Raw genomic sequence first — 14,210 nt, 5'->3', positions numbered from 1 at the left:
TATAGAGGTCATTCCTCTGCTCAGAGCCCTCCAGGATCTTCCCAGGTCACTCAGTAGAGACTAAAGTCTTGTCACCTGCTGCGCCCTGCACGATCTGGACTTGCTGTAATTGTTCTTCTCATGGCCCTCTCCAGCCCTGGTGGCCGCCTCACTGCCGCTCGATGGTCCAGCTCAGCAGGCTGGACAGACCCCTACCCCAGAGCCTTTACAAGTGCGGTTGCCTTTATGCTGTCCTTGAATTATGTCTTAGTTCTTCACTGCAGGTCTTTTCCTAAATGTCACCTTCTCAAAGAGGCTTTTCTTAGCCATTGTTTCTAAAATTTCATACACAAATACTACCTACACTTCCTGTATTATTGGTGTTTTCTCTTCAGAACTTACCACTGTTAACCACCTAAAATATATTCTGCTTGATTTAAGTGGCCATCATGACAGTGGGGTGTAGGGGAGGCAGTCATCTGTGTATGCAAGTTGTGGGCAGCAGTGATCACTAAATTGCTTAGCGATGATGATAATGATAGTGACGGTGACAATGCAACTGACGTAGCACTTACATACTCCAGGCGCTGATAAATCAGCTTAGGAAAGTGTATTTAACTCTTCATTCAAAAGATACCAAACCGCTGGGACTTAGGACAGTGGTAGCAGCTGTAATTATACTCTGCTATCACAATGAGTTGAAGGGGAGAAGAAATAGAAATATTATACCCTATTTTTAGGGAAATATGATTCATTACTATTTCATCTAATTCTGACACTATACCAGGACAGATAAAATTTAAATCTTTGTTGATTTCTGTTTTCTTACAAATATCATCCTATCCCCTCCTGCTTGGAAATTTAGCATAATTTACATAATTTTCCTAGAAAATACAGTAATAATAAAATAGAGTGTTTAAACGGGAGGATATTCTTCAACAATGAGTGAAGTGAGAACCAGGAGAAAAATTGAGCTTGGAAAAGAGTTAATGCCTTTAAAAATACACCATTTCTCACAGCAGAAAAATGTTGATCTCTGAATGCCTTTTTCCAGGTGTGAGCTCTAGAAGAATGTTGGCCCAGGATAAGTGGCAGAGATGCAGAGCCAAAAGGAATCTGGTCAGCACAAAGAGGCCTGGTGTGGCAGCCCCTTTGTTTTACCCTGGAGGAAACCTTAAGGCAGAATTGCTTCTCCACTTGGGAAAAAGCTCCAGTGTCTAAAAGGCAGTGATTCTGTTGAGGGCTGGCTCCACAATTTGCCAAAAGCTACATAATTATTCAGGACTGGCTACATAATTTGCACATCACCCTGTATTTTAAAATGTTTAAAATAATTATTCCAAGCACTGGTTCCAGTTAGAAGAGGGTAAGTGCAGTGTTTTTCAAATATATTTCATTTTCTTAAATTAGTTGATGAAAGTTAATGTGGAACAAATCTCAGAATCAATCTGTGAAGCTCCTGCAGCCATTTGTGATAAATGGAGACTATAAGTAATATATATATAAATAAATATAAATATAATAATAAAGAAGAATATAAAAATTCAAGATTATCTTGCTCTCAAAAAACAACTTAAAACTTAATTGAATTATTTTAGTTCCTTTTCATTTCTCCTCCTAGGTAGAAAGGCTGAAAAAATAATTTAAATGGGTAAGAGGGAAATGGGGGGAGAAATGAAATAGATCATTTGCCTCTAAAATCATGGACTTTAAACCATTCAGGGCTGGAAGTAAGTATAGCCATTACCTACCTGGTGTCAGGGTTGTTTATCTTCTGCGTAGCCATGATGGGTACTGTAACTTAAGTGAAATTACTAGTCTTGCCTTTGGGAATCCATTCAATGGGGAGGGCCCTTGCCCTAGTTTTCTACTGTAGAGTCACCGTAAGGTTCTAAAGAGAAAGCATGTGAAAGAACTTTGTAAACTGAACACTTAACCTAGTACAGGTTTATGGTCGGGGTGGAGGTGAGGTGGGAGCTACAGGAAATCTGGCTTACAGAGGCTGAAATTTGTGTCACAGGTGCTACCTCTCCTGCTTCTGAACCTTTTCTCTGAATTGCTTTATGCCTCTTCCAGATTCCAGATTATACCTTCAGTTAAGCCCTACCATTTCCCCCAAATCAGCATACATGCTTGCCCTCAGGCTGGTCTCTCCACTGTCAACAGGCCTTCTGCCATCACAGCTGTCCTGGCAGCCGTAGGATATTGAGGGCCTGGCCTTTGGAGCAAACAGGCCTGTGTGTGAATCTCCCTCTAACACTTGCCAGCCAGGAGACCTCAGACAAGTGATGGACCTCCCTCAGCCACCACATTCTCATCTGCCAGACCTGAGTTGTGAGCATTAAACAGAGTTGGCATATGTTAAAGCCTGTTGTATTGCCCCGAAATTCATACAGTGAAGTGATTCAGAATGTAGCCGTGTTTGGTGATAAGGTCTTTAAAGAGGTAATTAAGTTAAAGTGAGGCCATTAGGGTGGACCCTAAACCTTATGACTAGTGTCCTTGTAAGAAATCTGGACGCACAGAGAGATTCTTACACACATGACTGGAGGCACAGGGGGAAGACGGCCATCTACAAGCCAAGGAGAGAGGCCTCAGAAGAAACCGAGCCCTCCAGCACCTTGATCTCAGACTTCTGGCCTCCAGAACTGTGAGAAAGTGAATGTTTTTTAACCATTCAGTTTGTGGGATTTGTTGTGGCAGCTCAAGCAAACTTAACACAAAGCTCTAGTCCTGAACTGCACAGAAAAGACACTCTACAAAAGCGGTTCACTGGAGAGCTCTCTTTCCCCTCCAAGCCTGCCTTTTTGTCTCAGAGCACAAGTTTTAGCCCTTCTAATGTCCATAACAGTGGTAGGCTGACTACAACCCTCCAGAGATATCCATGTCCTAATGCCAGAGCCAGCAGATACATTACCTTCTGTGGTAAAGGAGCTTTGCAGATGTGATAGAGAAAGATCCTGAGATAGGGAGATTATCCTGGTTTATCCAGGTGGGTGCAGTGTAATCACGAGCGTCTTTACAAGAGGGAGACAAGAAGGTCAAAGTGAGTAGTAGATGTGCAGATGGAAACAAGAGGTTAGGGTGGGGCAAGGAAGGGCTCACAAGCCAAGGAATGCAGGTGGCCCACAGAAGCTGAAAACGCAAGGACACAGGTAATCCCCTCAGAGCCTGTGGAGGGAACCAGCCCTGCTGACATATTGACTTTAGCCCAGTGAGACTGAGTCTGGACTTGGGACTTCGAGAATTATCAGATCATAAATTTGTGTTGTTTAAACCACTCAGTTTGTGGTAATTTGTTATGTCATCAACAAGTAAACTAATACAACAACTATTCAAGGTTGACCTATCCTCTGAACTGCCAGAGCTCTTGGTTGGTTCCAGTGGCACAATGGCTAAGAATGCGAGTCTGGGTGACAGCGCACCTGGATTTGAATCTCTCCTTTACCACCTGCCAGGTACTGAGCTCCCTGTGGTTCAGTTTCTCAAATGGAGCCGATAACAGTACCCTTCTCATGGATTTAAAAATCATCTCTTTTTATCCTCTAGAATGCAGATTCTGTGATAACTGGGGCTTTGTCTTATTCACTAAAATAGCCCCAATACAGCACAATGTAGGCATTCAATAAATATTTGTAATGTATCGTACATCAGTGAGCTAACATTTGAGTACTTGCCAGACCCAGGGTTAGGTGCCACCATTAAAAATTATTAATGGTATTCAACAGCATATTTTAAAATTCACAATGTGAGGCACTATAATAAAAATAGATTTTCATGTACACCTTATTAAAACTATGTAAAAAAAAATATATATATATAATGAAGACTAAAGAAACAAAAACAGATTTGTCATGGGTAATAGGTTAATATAATGTTGCTTTACAATAACATTAGACAGGCACTGGTCCTAAGTGTCATGTTTTAAGCTAATCTATGAATGTAACCTTTAGCTCTTTCCATATTATTTTCACTTTTAAATATTTGCATTTAAAAAGTAAACATTAAGATAACCTATATGTAGCCCCTACAAAAACACAGGTTATTATTTTAATAAATTCTTTCCAAAATAAAGCATAGGATTGAGTTCTAAAAGGACTGTAACTGCAGCCTCAGACTTGCATGTCTTCCTTTAAGCAATAATCTGAAAAAGAATTACAGTTCCAAGAAAGGAAGGAAACCCTAACAGAGCCCCAAAGTGGAGACATCCCTTTGGCTGCAGTGTAAAGCAGGCATATCCCCACGTCACTGTGCAGCCAGAGTAGTTTCTCAACCAGTGATGTCCAGAGGCCTCGTGATGTTGGGCAGTGACTGCCACCTCTTGCTTATTATGAGATAGATGGCTGGGAAGAGCAGCGCCACCTTGCTTGTCCTCAGGAATAACTAATAAGGAGCATGAAATTAAAATTTGCCCGTAGCTTGCTTCTGTCTTTTTAAAATAATATTTACTACATTCTTTTTCTAGTGTAAAAGTAGCATATGTCCTTGTGGGAAGTATAGGAATATAGAAAAGCACAGAGGGAAAAATAAAATGCATTTTTAACATAGTCATTTACAGATACGTGCTGTGAGCAGACTGATAGGCTTCTAGACTTTTAATAGTCATATAAGCATATTTTTGATAAAATTGGAGCCACACTGTATTTCTTCAAAAATCTCTCTCTCTCACTTAATATTTTCCCATGTCATTAAATCTTCCTTCAAAATAGGAGTGTTTATTGGTTGCATAGGTTTTTATCATTTTTTACTATTATTTAATTTTATTATTGAATACATACAGTTTCTACCTTTTTCCCTCCCTCACAAACACCAGTGCTATGAATAGGTTCCTATCTTTGGGCACATCTCTGATTTTTCCCGTAGGATAAATTCCTCAAAACAGTATATCTCTCTGTGCATGTATCCAGGGATTATAGGTGGGGTAGAGGGCTGGACATGGTGGTACGCACATTTTTAAAGTTTTGGACACATTTTCTCAAATTATTTCTAGAAAGGCCTATATTTTTACCTGCAGTCCATGAGGGCCTCTTTCCTCAGACTAGCCAACACTGAGGCATAATTTTTTCATCCTTGCCAATTACATAGGCAAGAATAATACACTGTTCCTCTTAACATTTCTGTGAACAAGTGTAGTTGAATGTTTTTCAAAATGTTATAAGACATTTGTATTCCCTCTTTGTAAATTGCCTGCATGTCTTGCCCACTTGGTTATTGCTGTTAACAATACAGGCCACCTTGCGGCTCATATTACCAAAACCTGGTATTTGAGATACTTAGACTGTGTGCTCATTTTACAAGGTCATTATTTTGTTAATAGTTATGGGATTTTCTGTTTCATGCTTTAAACAGACCTATCTCTTCCATGGAGAAGGTAACATGTTTCACATATTTGCTGTTCTCTAATGTGTACTGCTCAGCCAACTGTCAAACATTTATTGACCATCTCCCATGTCTCAGGCACAGGCTAGTTGCTGCAGATTCAGAGATGGATTATATAGATATTTTCTATGGTCAGAAAATGTACAATCTGCTATATAGAGCTGTGCTGTTCGATGCAGTCACCACGTGAGACAATTAAGCACTTGAAATGTGGCTCATCTGAATTGGGATGTCCTATAAGCATATAATACACACCAGATTCCAAAGATCTAGTTTGAAAAAATCTTATTAGTAATTTGTTTCTTGATCTCAAGCTGAAATCATTTTCATGTATTGAATCAAATACAGTATATTAAAATTAATTTTATCTGTTTCTTTTTACTTTTTTAACATAGCTATTAGAAAAATTTAGATTACATTAGTGGCTAATGTATTTCTGATATATGGCAACACACTATGAAATTATCCATATTTAAAAGATTTGACCTATTAAAATTACATAAACTCAGAGCTTTAGTTTCCTTACCTGCTAAACATAGGAAATGAAATTTAACTTCACTTGGTTGTTGTGAGGCAAAACTGATAAATTTCCTGGTTCATGATAGAAGCTCAGAGAATGTTAGTTCCTTTCTCCCTCTGCCCCCCTGCTTTGAAAGGTTAGCAGCTATGGAAAAAGAAAAAGAAAACATTGAAATAAGTCAGTATATTAGCACTTTAAAGTCCATGCTACCAACAATATTATCTTTGGATGCTCTTTGATGAGTAAGTAGAGCTAGATGATGAATGGATGGATGGATGGACAGACAGATAAACAGACCAATATGTGCATAGGTATTCAGTTACTCATCCATTGACCCTTTAATCAGAAAATGGGAAAAAACTTCCTAGCTTTCCTTCCCTTCTCGACATTGAGCTAGAATCTTAAGAGCAGTGCTCGGAGCAGCACGAGCCCGCACTAATTGCTTGTTGGGTGAATAAATGGAACTGTTGATAGAGATCATCTAGTCCATGAATCTCTCTAACTTTGTTAAAAACAAAACAAATACATTTTTTAAATAAAATCTTACATAAAGCCCCAAAATATAAATTACAAGATAAAACAGAGACATGGCCCTTTGACCTGTGAAGGTGCCTGAATCCTCCCTTCTGAGCCTCCCTTTCTTATTCAGTGGTGTTCCTGCTCGACTTCTGGGGAGCCTTGCAATTCTCACACTACCCTGTTTGAAAACCATTTATCCCTTAATTTTGCATGGAAGGAAACTAAAACCTAGAGAAATAATTTACCTATAATCAGAAGAAGTTATTGCCAAATGAGAATTGAGGTAAGAATGAATATTTAAGTCCATATAGTTGCCAACTGTCTGACTAGGAGCCAACTAAACCTTTCCAGCTTCAATTACTTTATATTTAAAATGGGGATTAAAATAATATCTACCTCATGGTGGTGGTATAAAGATTGCATGAGAAAATGATCTTGTCCAGGGTGGTGACTTTGAATATCATCTGTACATTGATTTCTTCCAAATGTGTACCTGCAACCTAAGCTTCCCCTTTAAACTTGAACTGGGCAGAATTGAATACTGAACTGCCTGCCTGATATTTCCCCTTGAATGCCAAATACGGACCTCCACCTCAACATGTTCAAAACTGAGCTCCCCATCTTCCCCCTCAAACCTTCTCCTCCCTCCCTCTGTACCATCTCAGTAATGGCATCCACTCTTCTATTGCTCGACCAAACTCCTGGGACTGTACATGACTCCTCTTTCTCTCACTTTCCACATCCAAGGCATCAGAAGAGCCTCTTGGCTCTACCTTCAAAATGCATGCAGAATCCCACCTTTTCTTAGCTCCACTCCTACCACCCTGGTCCAAGTCACCAAACTCTCTCCCTGGATTAGTAATTCCTAACTGGTCTCCTTCCTTTTCCTTTGTCCCCTCTCACTCTGTTCTCACCACAAGAACCTGGGTAATCCTGTTTAAACACAAGCCAGCACCTGCCATGCCTCTCCTCAGAATCTCACAGGACCTCCCAAGTTCTCTCAGTGTAAAGCTAGTGTCCTAAGCATGGCCATCAGGTCCCGCGTGACGCAGTTGCCTGTTACCTCCTGACTCTCCCACCGCTCTCTCCCCTGCTTCACTGCTCCAGCTCCACAAGCCTCCTTGTAGTTCCTGGGATGCTCCCTCACCTCCTTCAGTCTTGACCCAAATAACGCCATCTCATTTCTCAAACTGCACACTCACCAAAAACAGACTTCCTTCCCTCTTTCTGCTTTAGTTTTTTCCATAGCAAAACATATGATATGATTTGTTTTATTTATTTCCTTTATTGTCTGTCCTCTCTGTCTAGAATCTAAGTTCCATGAGGGCACAGATATTTCCTGTTTTGATCAATACTTATCTCCAATGCCTAAAAGAGTACCTAACACAGAGTAAGCACTCAATAAATAGTTGTTCGAAGAATCATGTGTGTAAAGCTTTAAACAGCAGAGAACATGCTCATTAAATATTGTGATTGTTTGGAGGCATTTTCAGCTTTTTTTTTCCTCTTCAAATTATCTTTTCCCAGAAGCCATCCAGGAGGAACTATTCACTTAAGAGATATAGCTGATTTTAAAGTTATATTTTAGGAGAATGATTTTCACGTTCAAGTTCCTAGGCCTGAGTTTCTTAATGATTTTAACTTCTCAGGAGTGGGAGAATGTGGAACAAAAAATAGAGAACTTGTTAAAATTATGGATGAATTTTAACAAGATATCCTACCCACTAATAAAGTACAAATTCAACATAATGAAATGGAAAGTAATTATGCAAACACTAATTCAGTTTCTGTTTGTTTACTCACCAGTTTGAAACTGTAAGAATCCTCTTTAAAAATTAAAGTTATTGTTAGTTATTATAAAATATTGGCTATATAACTGTAAATGTGTTTTAAATTGTGTTTAAAATTTTTTTAACAAAATAAAAAGTTAAAACCAAAATTATTAATTTTTTTCTTAGGCAGCACTGAGCATTGTACCAAAAGTAAATTATCATGACTATTACTTCCTTTATGCTTAGGCAATAGAAATACTGGCACTGTGTCAGTGAGAGTTACTAGGATCCAAGGGCAGGTCTTGTTTCGGGAATGCCTCATAAACTCTGCTTTCGGTTTGCGTTGTTTCCTTGACAAGAGATAAGGGAAACTTCAACACTTTAGCATCAAGAAAGAATTTATGTCTCTGATCAGTATTTTAGAACTAAAAATAAATACTCAATATTTTAAACAAATTCACCTGAAAACATGTTACAAATAACATTTTTAAGCACAAATTAATTAATTACTAGTTGAAATTGTTAAGATCTCAGGATATGCAGAAGAATGTAGGGAAAAGTTTTATAGTTTCACAATTTTCCCCCATTTCTGCATTTGTGTTTCTGAGTGTTCCTGGCTGGCCTTCATTGTGTTTGCAAGGAGGCCCACCTCCAAAGTCAAATGTGAATGAAGTTACAATAACACGTGTGGATGTGCTCCAGGAGGAAGGAACAGGGACAAAACTAGGTTTGTCCCTAGAAACAGGGACAAACCAAGCAAATTCAAGGAACAAGAAGGACAGATTTCTGATTTATTTCCAGAGCCGTGCTACATTATAACACATGGTGGCGAGGCTGCTGGTGGAAATGCAAATGGTGGTGTCACTTTGGAAAACAGTTTGGCAGTTTCTTGTAGTTAACTCTGACTTTTCCACATGATCCAGCAATCCCATTCCCAGAAAGCTACCCAAGAGAAAAGGAAACAGGTTCACATGAAAACCTGCAGATGAATGTTTACAGTTGCTCAATTTATAAATTTTATAATCACCCCAAACTGGAAAAAAACCCAAATGTCCTTCAATTGGTAAAGGACAAACAAACTACGGCACATACACATGATGGAATACTACTCAGAAATAAAAAGGAACAAATTACTGATCCAGGCAGCCACATGCATGGGCCTCAAATGCATTATGCCGAGTGAAAAAAGCCAGACTCCAAAAGCGATGTACTATAGGATTCCATTTATATGACATTGTGGTAAAGGCAAAGCTATAGGGATAGAAAACAGAAATCAGTGGTTGCTAGAAACTGGAGGTCCGGGGAAAGGTTGACTATAAAAAGGCATGAGGGAATTTGGAGGGATAACAGAACTGTTTATGTCTTGATTGCAGTGATTTTACACAATTGTATGCATCTGTCAAAACTCATTAAAATGTATACACATACAAAGTGAATGGAAATTGTTTTCATCAAGTTGAGGTGAGAATAATCAAAATGCAATCACATTGTTGTTATGCTTATTAAGTTAAAAGCTAAAATTCTATCCGTCTGCATGTGGACTTAGGTTTCAGAAGAACCATTCCTTTTCCAACACCTAGAGTCATTCATATAATCAATATTTATCAAATACCTACAATATGTTATGCACTATTCTATGTTCTGAGAGTACTTCAATGAATAAGATGTGTTCCTATCTTCCTAGAGCTTGCATCTTAATGATAAATAAGTGAATAAATGGGTAGGTAAATAAATATACTATTTAAAATAATATAATTTAACATAGTGGTAAGTTGTCATAAAGAAAAATAAAGCTTAGTAAATGGAAAGAAAGTTATGGGGAAAGGAGGCTGTTTTTTATAGAGTGCCAGGGAAGAAATTTCTCAGTGGCAGTTGAACAGAGGTTTAAATGATGTGATACAGAGACTGTGTATTAGCTGGGGCAAGACTGCTCCAAGAAGAGGGAACAAGATTATCAGCCTTGAAACAGGGATGAATCAAGCAAATATGAGAAGCAACCAGATTTCTGGATTTCTGGTCTTGTTTCCACATCCATAATCGTACCACATTATGAATTCACATCATTTTACTTTACACTTATCAAAATTATTATACTGGGGAAATTTTGGTCTATTTTTCCAAAACTGATAACTCAGAGGTACAATCATGCACAACTGCTGTCAAAAGAAAAAGTGTGTCAGTGTTCTTAGTCGCAAAACGGCTGATCTAGGCAGACAATTTATCAAGAGAATATCAAAAATCTCGGAGAAATGAGGAACCAGGTTATTGCCTCTTTGCTCAAAATTCAACCTGCATTATCTGCTCTACAATAACGGAGCTGGTTCCTGTAAGAATTCCTTCTTGGCAGGGAGCATGATTTTAAGCTTTGTCAGTAGAAGGTGCTGGAGGGACATTGCAGGAGGAAGGGGCTCCTCTTCCCTGATTCAGGGTTTCTATTTGCTTCTTGCTTCTATACATGGCTGTCAGCAGCATGTGGTAGGGATATCCAGTAACACTCCTCACCAGCTACTATGGACTGAATTGTGTCCCCCACCAAATGCATATGTTGAAGTCCTAAATCCCCAGTACCCTTGAATGTGACTGTACTTGGAGATAGGTCTTTAAAAAGGTAATTAAGGATCCAGCAATCCTATTCCTGAGCATAAATCTCAAGAAAACTCCAATTCGAAAAGTCACATGCACCCCAGTATTCATAGCAGCACTACTTACAATAGCCAAGACATGGAAGCAACATAAATGTCCATCAACAGATGACTGGATAAAGAAGTCATGGTATATTCATACAATGGAATACTACTCAGCCACCAAAAAGAGTGAAATAATGCCATTTACAGAAACATGGATGGACCTAGAGATTATCATACTAAGTGAAGTACGTCAGACAAAGACAAATATCACATGATATCACTTATATGTGGAATCTAAAAAAATGACACAAATGAACTTATTTACAAAAGAGGAGGAGACTCACAGACATAGAAAACAAACTTATAATTAGCAAAGGGGGAAGCGGGGGGTGGTGGGTAGGGGGAGGGATAAATTAGGAGTTTGGGATTAGCGGATGCAAACTACTATATACAGAATAGATAAACAACAAGGGCCTACTGTATAGCACAGGGAATTATAGTCAATATCTTGTAATAACCTGTAATGATAAAGAGTATGTATACATATGTATGACTGAATCATTGTGCTGTACAACACAATATTGTAAATCAACTATACTTCAATAAAAAGCTATAAAGAGATAATTAAGATTACAAGAGGTCACTAGGAGGGGCCCTAATCTGATATAACTGGTGTCTGTTTCAGAGGAGATCACACAGAGGAAAGATCATGTGAACACACTGGAAGAAGTTCACATCTACAAGCCAAGGAGAAATGTCTCAGAAAAACAACAACCCTGATGACACTTTTTTCTTGGACTTCTAGCCTCCAGAACAATGAGGAAATAAATTTCTGTTGTTCAAGCCACCCAGTCTGTGGTACTTTGGTGTGGCAGCCCTAGTAAACTAGTAATACCAGCTGTGCACATAAAGGCAAGCTCTCAGCCCTGACACAGCCCAGCAACCACCTTGCTGCAGCCCTCCTGACATCAGGCCTCATGACTGCCAGCTGGAAGATGGGTTCTTGTGCCCTAAGACCCTGCACAGTCCCATGCGCCAACCTCCATCCTCCTGCACTCCAGAGTGTTTGCCACCCTTGCCCACATGTACCCCAGAGGATGTTTACTCTTGCCAGTCCTGACCATGGCTTCCTGGCCAGGTTCAGCCCTCCTCCCCCAAGAAGGGTGTTAGCTGCTTGTCTGGTGTCTAGAGATGCTGGCTGAGCACCACCCAGCAGATGGCCGAGTACCACACACCATCATCCAGTGGGCTGCAACCACTCCTTCTTCAACAAAATTTGAGCCCCAGCTCAAGGGCAGGAACCCATTCCAAGGTTGTTTCTTCCTTGGGTACTTTTCTCAGCCATAGTTATTAATTGTTACAGTTAATAATACTTTATATTAAACTTTCCCTTGTTTATATTATGCTTGGCTTTCACTGCAACATCTAACTGATAACAGAATCGGTTCTGGGAGTGGCCCTGAGAGGCAGACCTGCAAAGATGGGATTTGGGAGTTGGTTTGATGATGCCCTTGCATTTGAGCACAATGTTGAGCTCCTTGCCAATGGAATACGAGAAGCTAGTAATTCCTAGTGTGCTGGGACACCATAATCAAACTATCTCCTGTGGTTGATTGTAACAAAGTGCAACCTGAAGCAAACGTCTTAGGGTCCAAGTGGTTGTTGCACCTGACTGTTACAGCAGTCAGTGATGACTATAAACAATGTGGTGTGAGGTCAATTTTTCTGAGTGTACTTCAGCACTTACAGAAAGAAAATGACAAATCTTTTAACTTTCAGCTCAAGTCACTGTTGGAGAACCAGAAAGCTTCCATGACAGACCTAAAACAATCTTTTCCTTTTACACAGAGGGTAATTCCTGTGTGATTCCTGAAAATTAAACATAAAATTTAATTGTTTGAGTTGCTGAATTAAAACAATGGTGGAATTTACAGTTTCTGAGCACCTCCTTACCATGGCCGCAGCTTGCAAACCAAGTCCAGGCAAACTAGCCTTCCTTTGCTTAAATGCCTGTGAAAACCACATCTGGGGCAGATGTCTTAAAAGAGGTCTTTTATTCTCCTCAAGACCCAACCCAGCTTTGTGACTAGATGCATAACTTAGGTTAAACCCCACGGTACTCCAACAGAACAGGTACACACAAAAGAACAGGTACACAAGAAATAGTTAATGCACCAAAAGAATTGCCAGTTTTTTAATGTATCTCATCAGAAACCTGACGAACACATGTGGAAGATTATTCTAAAGATGTTAAAACAAGAAGAGTGGAATATAACACTTGGTCAGGCCAGATTTATTGGTATGAGAGCTCTTACCAGAGAGCTTTCCTGGCATAATGTGGAGGAGGGAACGCAAAGGCTTGGGGAGATAAAAAAAAATTGAACCTGATTTATTATATGCAATCTGCACATCCACCTCCCAGGTATGTTCCAGGAAGAGGCACTGAAGACAATTCCCTTAGGGAAAGCACCTGCATTCTTGGAAATCTCTGTGGTTGCTGTCTTTTATAGGCTAGGTGTGACCATAAAGGATGTCACCATCAAGAGGGACCCACTGATTTCAGTGGAGATGATGGGACCCTGGGATAGCTGAGGCAAAGTGACAGCATTTAACCATCAAAGACAAGTTATGTGGACACATCTACCATAAACAGCAGCCTGTCATAAGGTTTGATCCATGTTCCAGGGAAAACTCTAAGACTGGTAGCCAAAAGTCTGACTTGAGTTGTCCTAGTGACAAGTCACTGCCTTTCACTCAATTTCTCAACCTAAGTGAATTTACAGACTCAGAGGTCCTTGAATGAAAAGTATCTCTTGTGCCCCATCTTAACTACAGCTTCACAGGGAGAGGAATTCTGGGGCCCCACACCTAGCAAGGAGCAGGACAGGGATTTGAGTTCCAGCCACTACTCTTAACCACTGTTATCTTTTATCTCCATTCAGGGATCAAGGTGACAAAACCGTCCACCTTGGTCCGAATGACATGTAAGTGCAGCTGAGGCACATCACAATGTGGGTGTTGAGGGGTGCACATGGCATTGTAGATCCTCAGTGGCAAATCTGCAGTTGTGGGAGGAATCATTATGGCTGCTTCCCCTCTTCTTTCTTTGGGAGAAGACATTCCTAGCAATCTGTAGATGAAAGACAGTACCTGGTGCCTGTTTGTTCATGTTGCCTCTGCACTAGTCAACGCACACCTTTCTCATCTGGCATGTGAGACCTCCTTAACCCCCCAGCTAGGGGGACTGAAGTCCTGGTTTGCCCAGAACTGAGGTGTTTCCTATGACTTGGGACTTTGTGTGCTACAACTGGAGAAATCCTGAGCAAACCAGACCCCTATATTCTAGTCACCCAGCTGTCATTCCAGCAGCTGCATTGCCTAGAAGTACAGAAAACAGAAAGATGAATTGCTCGG

Source organism: Camelus bactrianus, chromosome 2 (assembly GCF_048773025.1).
Source record: "Camelus bactrianus isolate YW-2024 breed Bactrian camel chromosome 2, ASM4877302v1, whole genome shotgun sequence".
NCBI classification, from domain to species: domain Eukaryota; kingdom Metazoa; phylum Chordata; class Mammalia; order Artiodactyla; family Camelidae; genus Camelus; species Camelus bactrianus.
Note: the sequence above shows the minus strand (reverse complement) of the source record.